We start from the raw sequence: 10,470 nt of genomic DNA, 5'->3' as shown, positions 1-10,470 counted from the left end.
AAAAATGAATTTGAAGGAGGGGAAGAAAGGAGACTCCCACAGTGGTATTATCCCCAGCAAGCAAGAACAAAGCAGAGCGGAGGATAAAAAATTGAAGAAGAAGTCAGGCGTCCACCTGGAGAATGAGGATGAAAAATTGAAGAAGAAATCAGGCGTCCACCTGGAGAACAAGGAAGAGAAATGGAAGTATTAGTAGTCAGGCGTCCACCTGGAGAACAAGGAAGAACAGTTGAAGTATCAGCAATCAGGCATCCACCTAGAGAACAAGGAAGAACAGTTGAAATATCAGAAGTCAGGCGTCCACCTGGAGAACAAGGAAAAGCACCAAAACTGGGGCAGAAGATTTTCTGCCATTGTCGAAAATTTTCTCGGAAGAACGAGGAAATCAATTCAAGTTTTAAGAGATAGCAAGACAACAAGATTTGGAGAAAAACAGTCGGAGGTAAGACAATTCCAAGATGTTGAAAATGGGATCATCCGCCCTCGAATAGGATATTTGGGTTCATCCACCCTCGAATAGGATATTTTGGGATCATCCGCCCTCGAATAGGATATTCTGGGTTCATCCGCCCTCGAATAGGATATTCTGGGTTCATCCGCCCTCGAATAGGATATTCTGGGTTCATCCGCCCTCGAATAGGATATTTTGGGTTCATCCGCCCTCGAATAGGATATATTGGGTTCATCCGCCCTCGAATAGGATATTTGGGTTCATCCGCCCTCGAATAGGATATTTTGGGTTCATCCGCCCTCGAATAGGATATTTTGGGTTCATCCGCCCTCGAATAGGATATTCTGGGTTCATCCGCCCTCGAATAGGATATTCTGGGTTCATCCGCCCTCGAATAGGATATTTTGGGTTCATCCGCCCTCGAATAGGATATTTTGGGTTCATCCGCCCTCGAATAGGATATTTTGGGTTCATCCGCCCTCGAATAGGATATTTTGGGTTCATCCGCCATCGAATAGGATATTTGGGTTCATCCGCCCTCGAATAGGATATTTGGGTTCATCCGCCCTCGAATAGGATATTTGGGTTCATCCGCCCTCGAATAGGATATTTTGGGTTCATCCGCCCTCGAATAGGATATTTTGGGTTCATCCGCCCTCGAATAGGATATTTTGGGTTCATCCGCCCTCGAATAGGATATTTGGGTTCATCCGTCCTCGAATAGGATATTTGGGTTCATCCGCCCTCGAATAGGATATTTGGGTTCATCCGCCCTCGAATAGGATATTTGGGTTCATCCGCCCTCGAACAGGATATTTTGGGTTCATCCGCCCTCGAACAGGATATTTTGGGTTCATCCGCCCTCGAAGAGGATATTTGGGTTCATCCGCCCTCGAATAGGATATTTTGGGTTCATCCGCCCTCGAATAGGATATATGGGTTCATCCACCCTCGAATAGGATATTTTGGGTTCATCCACCCTCGAATAGGATATTTTGGGTTCATCCGCCCTCGAATAGGATATTTTGGGTTCATCCGCCCTCGAATAGGATATTTTGGGTTCATCCGCCCTCGAATAGGATATTTGGGTTCATCCGCCCTCGAATAGGATATTTTGGGTTCATCCGCCCTCGAATAGGATATTTCGGGTTCATCCGCCCTCGAATAGGATTTTATTTTTTAAAGTTGTTGAAATCAGGAGCCCCCTCTGAAGAACAGAATGGCGATGTATTGGTTGAAGAGAGGAATGACATTCATTTTTAAAGTTGTTGTTGAAGTTGGGAGCCCGCCCATAGAACAGAGGCATACATTTCAGTCTTTAATTTTCAAGCATTGAACTTGGGAGCCCGCCCAGATAACAGAGGCATACATTTCAAGTCTTTAATTTTCAAGTATTAAAATTGGGAGCCCGCCCAGATAACAGAGGCATACATTTCAAAATCAAGTCAGAGGACAATAAAACAGAGGGTTACAATAGGAATCCCCAGCAGGAAACAATAAAATTCCCCGGCACCGGGAAACAGAAGGTTGCAACAAGAGGTCACAGTACAAACTCAAGTACATGTGTCAAAAGAAGTAAAGCACCGAAAGAAATGCAAGCAGACAAGGAAGCAAGGCAACAAAAACAAATTGTACTCTAGCCTAGCTTCTTGTTTTTTTAAGCACGGTGTAACAAGGAGATCGGTAAGCAGTAGTAATAACATGCAACAACAGTAACATTGCAGTCCAACGGTAGTCCCAGCTACCAAAATTTCTCGAACTACATTGACCTGATTCCTGTTTAGCCCAGGATATGTAGGAAACCTTTGAAGCAAAGGTTCGGTCAAATCTTTTTCAAAAAAATGCTTCAACGGAGTACTCGGATGGGCAAAAATCGCTCGCTTTATCTTTGCACGAAAACCCTTCGTGTCTCCGGGCAAAGAGGGGCAGCTGTAAGCACGTGATTTTTGCCCTATATGAGAATTACTCCCAAAAAATTCAAAAATAAAATGATTTTTCTTTGGTGTACAATTTTGTGATATTTTGAAGAATTATTTGTATTTGTCTGTGCGTGTTTATTCGCTAAATTAATAAAAAATACAAAAATATGTCGCATTTTGCATGTAGGATTTAATTCTACAATTGTTAGTAATTAAAATTGTTTTACAAAAATTAAAAATTACAAAAATAGGCATCGTTTGCATTTTTAGCATTTAATGTCCAAATATACAATTTTATGCTTAATTAATACTTAATTGTGCGTTAATTGTTATTGGGAGTTAATTTGCGCCTTTATAACTTAATTTAGTTCTTAATAATAGTTTAAGTATTTTTATAATTTAGTTTTAGAAAAATAAAAGAAGAAAAGAGAGCGAAAATATAAAGAAAGTCGGAATTGGGCCTCTTCTTCAATTTCAAGCTATAGGCCCAAAAAATGGCCCAATCTTCCCTACGACCCAGTCCATTTCGAACTGGGTCGACCCAGTCCATTAACCCAACACCCCTTCTTCATTTTTGTCCAACACAAAACAAAACCAAAAAAAAAAATTAAAAAAAAAAGTGAATTATCACTATTAATAGTTTTATTTTTTGTTTTTTATATATATAAAAAAAATCCGAAAATATTTTATTTTATTTATTATTTTTATTTTAAAAATATATATATATATATATATAGTAATTTCGGAAATGATTTTAAAAAAATAAAAAATAAAAAAATAAAAAAATAAAAAAATGTAAAAGAATGTAGAAAATTTTAAAAAAAAGTAAAAAGTTTTAAAAAATTTAAAAGTAAAAGAAGGTTGGAATTAAAAAATAAATATAAAGATATCTGAAAATTTAAAAAATTTAAAGTAATTGAAAGTAGCATTTTTAAAAGAAAAAGAAAAGATAGTGGTTTATTTTTTAAAGAAAAGTTAAATAAAGTGAGATTCTCTTTTAAAAAAATAAAAAGTGGGATTTTAAATAAGATAAAGTAATTAAAGTTGGAATTTTAAAAATAAAAGTAAATAAAGGTGGGATTTCTTTTTCTAAAAAAATAAAAGCAATTTGTAAGTGGGATTTCTTTTAATTAAAAAAATAATAAAATAATAAAAAACAAATCTGAAAATTTCGAAAATTTTGCTATAAATAGAAGAGAAAATTTAGGAAGAAGGGTGGAAAAAAAGAGAGGAAAAACTAGATAGAGAGAAGAAAAAAAGAGGGGGCGGAGTGAGAAGTATACACCCGATATACATTCTGGATACACTGAATATACAGGGGCAGAATTCATTTTGGAGAGTTTTGAAGTTGAAAAAGAATAGTTACTGCTTCATTGCCTCGCTTAAGATCTGAAATAGTCAGAACCTTCCTACCTTTTACTTCTTCACTATACTTGGAGTCGTTTATAGTCTCCTGGGTTTTCTGCTATTCCTACTGTACTGGTTTGCGATGTTGCTGAATCTGCTGTTGCTGTGTTATTACTGCTGCTGACTTCTCCTTCTTTTGTTCTTGTACTGCTGTTTTCAGGTACACATTTGTACAATCTCGGCTTGAAGCAAAAAATGAAATATTAATCAGGCTTTGTTCCTGTTGAATTCCTCCTGTTTAGATTTGTGGTTGAATATAATTTTTCTTTCTTCGTATAAAGATGTAGTTGAATGATTAATGAATAATGAGGTTGCATATGTATACTTTCTTCATCTAATAATGTTAGTTTAAATTACGGAGAATAATTAATCTGTTTTGATATTATGGTCAATCTCATGTTCTAGTATTATTGAATAACAGAATATAAAATGAAAGCAGTTTTTCTTTGTACAAACTCGATCGCAATTTTCCATTCGCATTAGCCGTAAACTAATAACTAATAAGTTACGTTTTTCAGCATGTAAATAATTAAGAGATTTTCTTTTATTTTAGAGACGAACTTAATAGAAAATATAGTCATTGTAGGTTTATCCTTTAAAAATAAAAATGAGACGAGCCTCGCCAAATAAAACGTATAGATTGCGGGGCCCTCACAAAATGTATGGTTTAATTAGAATTCGGAAGGACCGTTTAGCGAATTTCACGGTCTTCCCCAAAATAATAACGCGATAGTCTCTTTAGGCGCGTGTTTAATATTTTACTTTCTTAAGCCTGGGTGTGCATTTCATGCGACCCGAATCCAAATCCCAAAACATCAAATAAAACGTGTTCCGGATTGTGGGTGCATTTCATGTAACGCAGTCCAAAGACGTGTTTTAAGCGATGTTCATATTTCTTTTAAAAACAATAATAATAAAGCGGTTAAAAGATAAAATTTGCACATAAGTTCATATTTGTATAAAATCAGATAATCAAGCCGAATATAACAGTTGAGCGACCGTGCTAGAACCACGGAACTCGGGAATGCCTAACACCTTCTCCCGGGTTAACAGAATTCCTTATCCGGATTTCTGGTACGCAGACTGTAATATGGAGTCATTCTTTTCCTCGATTCGGGATTAAAATTGGTGACTTGGGACACCCTAAATCTCCCAAGTGGCGACTCTGAAATAAATAAACCAATCCCGTCTCGATTGTTCTTTAATTGGAAAAACTCTCACGCACCCTCGCGGGTGCGGAAAAAGGAGGTGTGACATGCGGCATATAGATTTTTAGTAGTCAAAAGTGATGTGTTTGAACACAATACTATTTTTGAAACAAAAAATGCTGAACTTTTTGAAAAAAAATTTCCTTTAAATTTTAGAAAATTTCTGATGCTCCTATTATTCCAAGTGATAATATTTCACATGTTCCAATTATTCAAAATAATTTTGAAAGTGAGGATTTAAGAAGAAGCAAAAGACCAGGGAAAGAAAAATCTTTTGGTAATGACTTTTATACTTATCTTGTGGGTAATGATCCTTTAACATATTCTGAAGCTATTTCTTCGTCTGATGCCTCATTTTGGAAAGAAGCAATTGATGTAGAATTAAATTTAATTTTACAAAATAAAACTTGGATTTTAGTTGATTTACCTTCGGGAACTAAACCCATTGGTTGTAAATGGATTTTTAAGAAGAAACTCAATCTGGATGGTTCCATTAATAAATACAAAGCTAGACTTGTTGCAAAAGGTTTTACCCAAAAGCAAAATGTTGATTATTTTGATACTTATGCTCATGTAACTAGAATATCCTCAATTCATGTTTTACTTGCCTTGGCTTCTATTTATAAACTTTTTATTCACCAAATGGATGTTAAAACTGCATTTTTAAATGGTGATTTGGAAGAGAAAATTTGCATGGAGCAACATGAGGATTGTATAGTGCCTGACCAAAAAAATAAAGTATGTAAATTGCTAAAATCTTTATATGGTCTAAAGCAAGCACCTAAACAGTGGCATGAAAAATTTGATCAAGTATTAATTAATGATGATTTTTTATCAATTGAAGTAGATAAATGTGTTTATACAAAATGTGTAGATGATACATGTGTTATTATTTGCCTTTATGTGGATGACATGCTTATTTTTAGTTCTATCTTTGATTTGGTACATAAAACTAAATTTTCCTTGTCTTCTACTTTTGAGATGAAAGACATGGGAGAAGCTAGTGTTTTTTAGGCATGAAAATTATAAGAGATGAAAATAGTTTGATGTTGACTCAAGAACATTATGTTGAAAGAATTCTTCAAAAAATTTGATAATTTTGATGTGGTACTTGTAAGCACTCCTTATGATGCTAGTAGTCAATTAAAAAAGAATAAGAGATATGATGTAAATCAAAATAAATATGCTCAAGTTATTGGTAGTCTAATGCATTTGATGAATTTTACTAGACCTGATATTGCATATGCTGTGTGTAGATTGAGTAGATATACTCAAAACCCGAGTCATGATCATTGGAATGCATTAGTAAGAGTAATAAAATATTTGAGAGGTACCATGAACTATGGTATTAAATATAGTGAATTTTCCACTGTACTTGAAGAATACAGTGATGCTAACTGGATCTCTGATTCAGATGTGATAAAATCCACTAGTGGATATGTGTCCACCCTCGGTGGGAGTTACTGTGGCATGAAAATCAGCTAAACAAACAATAATAGCAAGATCTATCATGGTATCTGAGTTTGTGGCATTGGAATTTGCTGGCAATGAGGCCGAGTGGCTAAAGAACCTTTTGGCAAGTATTCCACTAGGAATACACCGACACCTTCTGTGTCGATGCATTGTGATTGCCAAGCTGCAATAGCCATTGCCAAAAATAAATCCTTTAATGGGAAGAGTAGTCATATCTGATTGAGACATAATGTGATTAAGCAGGTTCTAAGAGATGGAATTATTTCCATAGATTATGTGAAGTTAGAAGTGAATTTGGCCGATCTTCTGACTAAACCTTTGGGAAGAAAACTAATCTCTGAAACATCAAGGGGTATGAGACTATTGCCAATTTGAGTTATATCAACAATGATGGTAACCCAACCTATGTGATTGGAGATCCCATGAAGTAGGTTCATATGGGTAATAACAAGTCATTAGTTGATAAATGTGCACTATTAAATTATGTCCCTTTCTATGGTGTGTGTATATAGTGCAAGACTGCAAGGAATGAGAGGCTGAGTCATTAAACTCTTAATCCAATAATCCATAACCTTTTTATAGGTGGTGTATTGTGCTGCAGAATAACTTGATGGATGGACCTATATGAGTATGGGTGGGGCCGCTCCTATGAAATTTAATGCAAAAAATTTCTAAAGCACTCATGAAAACCAGGCACGCGCATGACCTATTAGCGCAAAACCACGACAAACAATAAAATGTGCGTGGGTAAAATATGATAGATAAGACACTAAACGTACAAAAAAATTCTTGGCTCATAGAAGTTCTAAACTTCACCAATTGTTCTGTAAGTTTAATATTATTTTATCTAGGTATGGTTCATAATCCAAGAGACACCAGATTCGACGCATTGTGCTCATTTGTGAAAACCCAACAAATTTTTTTATTCATTATAATATTACTTTTGAGCTATGTGGGGGATTGTTAAAAAAAAATATTCTCAAAAAGAATATTTAAATTCATGTCTAGATTCATTCTTTTAACGAGTCTTTATTAGACAAATCAATTTGAATATATTTCAATGTATGTAAAAGTAAATTAGAATAACTTTGAATATAATATTTTATTAACATTGAAAAGGTATCAAAATCAGTTATGTTTTTGTAACTTTGAAATGACCAAAGATTGGTCTTGTATAACCGTTTCCTTAATATCTAATTTGATAACTTTTCATTAACTTTTTGAGAATAACAGTTCTTTGGTCTTAAATGACTATTAACGCTGATGGCATTGAATTCTTAATACATTTTAACGTTTCTTTCATTTCAGATTTTCGTTGGACTATATATAAAGCTATCAACTTGTATTCATTATAGTAGTACGAAAAAAAGTTAAAACTTTTCTTTCCTTTTCTTTTGTGTTGGGTTTTTCTTTTATATAATCTTTGTTGTTTCTGCTCCTAGTTATATTAGAAGTGTTTGTTGAATCCTGGGGGATACGCCTAATAATATTCATCTCAATGTGGGCGAAATATCCTTAAGGACAATGTCTTTGACACGCCTCAAGCTAAACCTTTTATTCTCCATAATTATCAAATATTTTCCCAACACAATATACTCCCAACCCGACATTCTCATTTCTTATTCCTCACATATATCTAATTTCAAGATTGAGGGCCTATGGCTTCTAATCACCATTCTATAAGCCCCAAATATTACATCCCACACATAAAGTTGGAGGATCTATGAAGTCTAAGCGCAATCAATCAGATGGCGACAGGTTACCTGGCAGAAGAGGCAATTGCATGCGACCAGATTTTGCCAGCTGTCCCACCGAGCATGACAGCCAATGCGGTGCAACCCATTTTTCATGTGGGCGGAGGAATTCCCTATGCTTAGTATGACATAAAAGGCAAAAAGTAGCTCTTTCTCTAGGATTCTAGAAAACATACCCAACATTAGTTCACTCAAAAGTGATCTTAAACCTTCTCTAGAATTTCTCAGAAACAATCTAAGGCAAGGTTGAAGGTAAATATAGCAGATTGAGCGTAAGGAAGCTTTAACCATCGCTATAATATTCGTTTCCTTATTATGTTGACTCCGGAGATTCGTTATAGGAATACAGTTAGTTCTCTGACAAAGGTATGTAGGACAACTTTCTTTCTTGGCATGATTTAGTATTAACATTTTTCTCTCCTTCAAGTATTCTGCATTTATAAGGTCGATCTATTCTAAGCCTTTCCCGGTAACATAACTATCTTTATATATGTGTCCTCTTACCGGTAACAATTCTCTTAAGCTAAGGAGTCTTTAGATAATATTTCGAAGTCAGGAAGTGTAATTTATTTTGAGTTGATCATGGTAATTCCCTTGAAATGGACGTATATATATATATATATATATATATATATATATATATGTGTGTGTGTGTGTATGTGTGTGTATCTATTTTACTTTACTGATGTATGTATGCATGTATGTATGTATGTATCTATTTTACTTTACTGAGCTGCGGTATAGTCGGTCGGATGCGGCACCTATTGTGCAACCACTAATTAGTTGGGTATGATGAGACATAATTTGAGATATTATCGAGCCCTTGTGTGTCCAAGTACAATGATGTGTGATGTGAGGTTACCGAGTCCTCTTGCTGCCGAGTATACCGAGTCTTGTTGAGGCAAGGTATAGTCAAGATCTCCTGAGCCCGGGTATGATCGAGTTCTCTATGAGGCCGGGTATGGAGTGAAATGTATGATATGCCCCAAATAGTGGTTTGGTTTTACAAAATTTTGCGTGTACTAATGTTTCATGGTTATAGTAGTGCACGCCCCTAGTGGCTTATCCATGGCATCCAGGTTAAGCTTGTGTATTTCTATATCTTATGTTATGCCATTGATTTATGCTTGTTATCTCTTTTGCATACTCAGTAAATCTTTTGTACTGACGCTCATTTCTTTAGTCGTGGTGTTTATGCCCATTCTTTAGTCGTGGTGTTTATGCCCACAGTTACAGATAGATACGGTGACGTCCCTCCCCAGTAGGGTGTTGTTCCAGTTGATTGGTCGGTGCTCTCCACTCCTCCGAAGTAGCTGTTCAAAGTCAATAGGTACTGAAGCATGTGTTCTAATTATTTTTGGGCATGGTGGAGCCTGTCCTGACCGAGTTGTGTATGCGTATATCTCATTTTGGTACTCTTAGAGTCTTGTAGACTAGAGTTTGGTTATATGTAAAAGAATGGGTTGTAACCTTGTTGGGAACAATTATGAAAATATATAACATACCCATGTTGTTTTGCAAGTTAGTTGTGCACCTTTTTATTTTGACTGTGGCAGTAGCATTTGGAGGCCTCGTTGGCTCAAATTTGTATGATTAAGAAAGGAATAGAATGAATACCCGTTCGCACGGGCCTTCAGGCATCGTGATGAAGTCTTACCTTGTTAATAGAAGCTCTAGTATGATTCCTTCCTTGAATCTCTTAGAATGGCAAGAAATTTAAGAGTAGCAAAGATTGGAGCTTCTCCATCTCTCCAGAATAATCTCCTCTCTTAAAAGACCAAGTTTTTTCCTTCTAAAATGACCCCTTAGGTCTTTTAGTAAAAATAGAGTCGGGTAAATTTTTTCCAACAGTACCCCTCTAAGGCAGATCTGAGATAGTGGAATGGACCGCAGAATGCTTTTGCGGTCCGTGAAATAGATTGTGAAATAGTCCTCCAAGTTTGAAATAGAACTGGACAAATGTGCGGTGGATCTGCAATTCGCACATTAGATTGCAAAATCTCCTTCAAAAATTTCCCAAGTGACCTAAGCAATTCCGTGATGGATCCACGGTCCACAAAATAGCTATGCGGTCTACATAACCCACTGCAAAATGATCCTCAAATTCTAGTTTGCTTATGTCCCAATCCGCGATGATTCTGTGGTTAGTGAAACTGATTCGCGGTCCGCATAACTAGTCACAAAATCGCCCTCTCACGCCAAATTCTTTTATAAAACATATTAGCTTGACCTATAAAACCTTAAATATTTGGCAAATT

At 35.7% G+C, this 10,470-nt stretch overlaps 1 long non-coding RNA gene across 2 annotated transcripts; it reads left to right on the top strand.

Annotated features, from left to right (window-relative positions):
- The first annotated feature begins 8,055 nt into the window (after positions 1-8,055).
- On the top strand, positions 8,056-9,733 carry LOC138871957 (uncharacterized). 2 transcript variants are annotated; one of them, XR_011400448.1, is made up of 2 exons: positions 8,056-8,578; positions 9,422-9,733. It is a non-coding gene; the product is annotated as an uncharacterized lncRNA (long non-coding RNA). The 2 variants fall into 2 exon arrangements; XR_011400449.1 differs by having other exon boundaries at positions 9,396-9,733.
- Positions 9,734-10,470: the final 737 nt, after the last annotated feature.

Source organism: Nicotiana sylvestris, chromosome 6 (assembly GCF_000393655.2).
Source record: "Nicotiana sylvestris chromosome 6, ASM39365v2, whole genome shotgun sequence".
NCBI lineage: Eukaryota > Viridiplantae > Streptophyta > Magnoliopsida > Solanales > Solanaceae > Nicotiana > Nicotiana sylvestris.
This window is presented reverse-complemented; position numbering and strand designations above follow the sequence as displayed.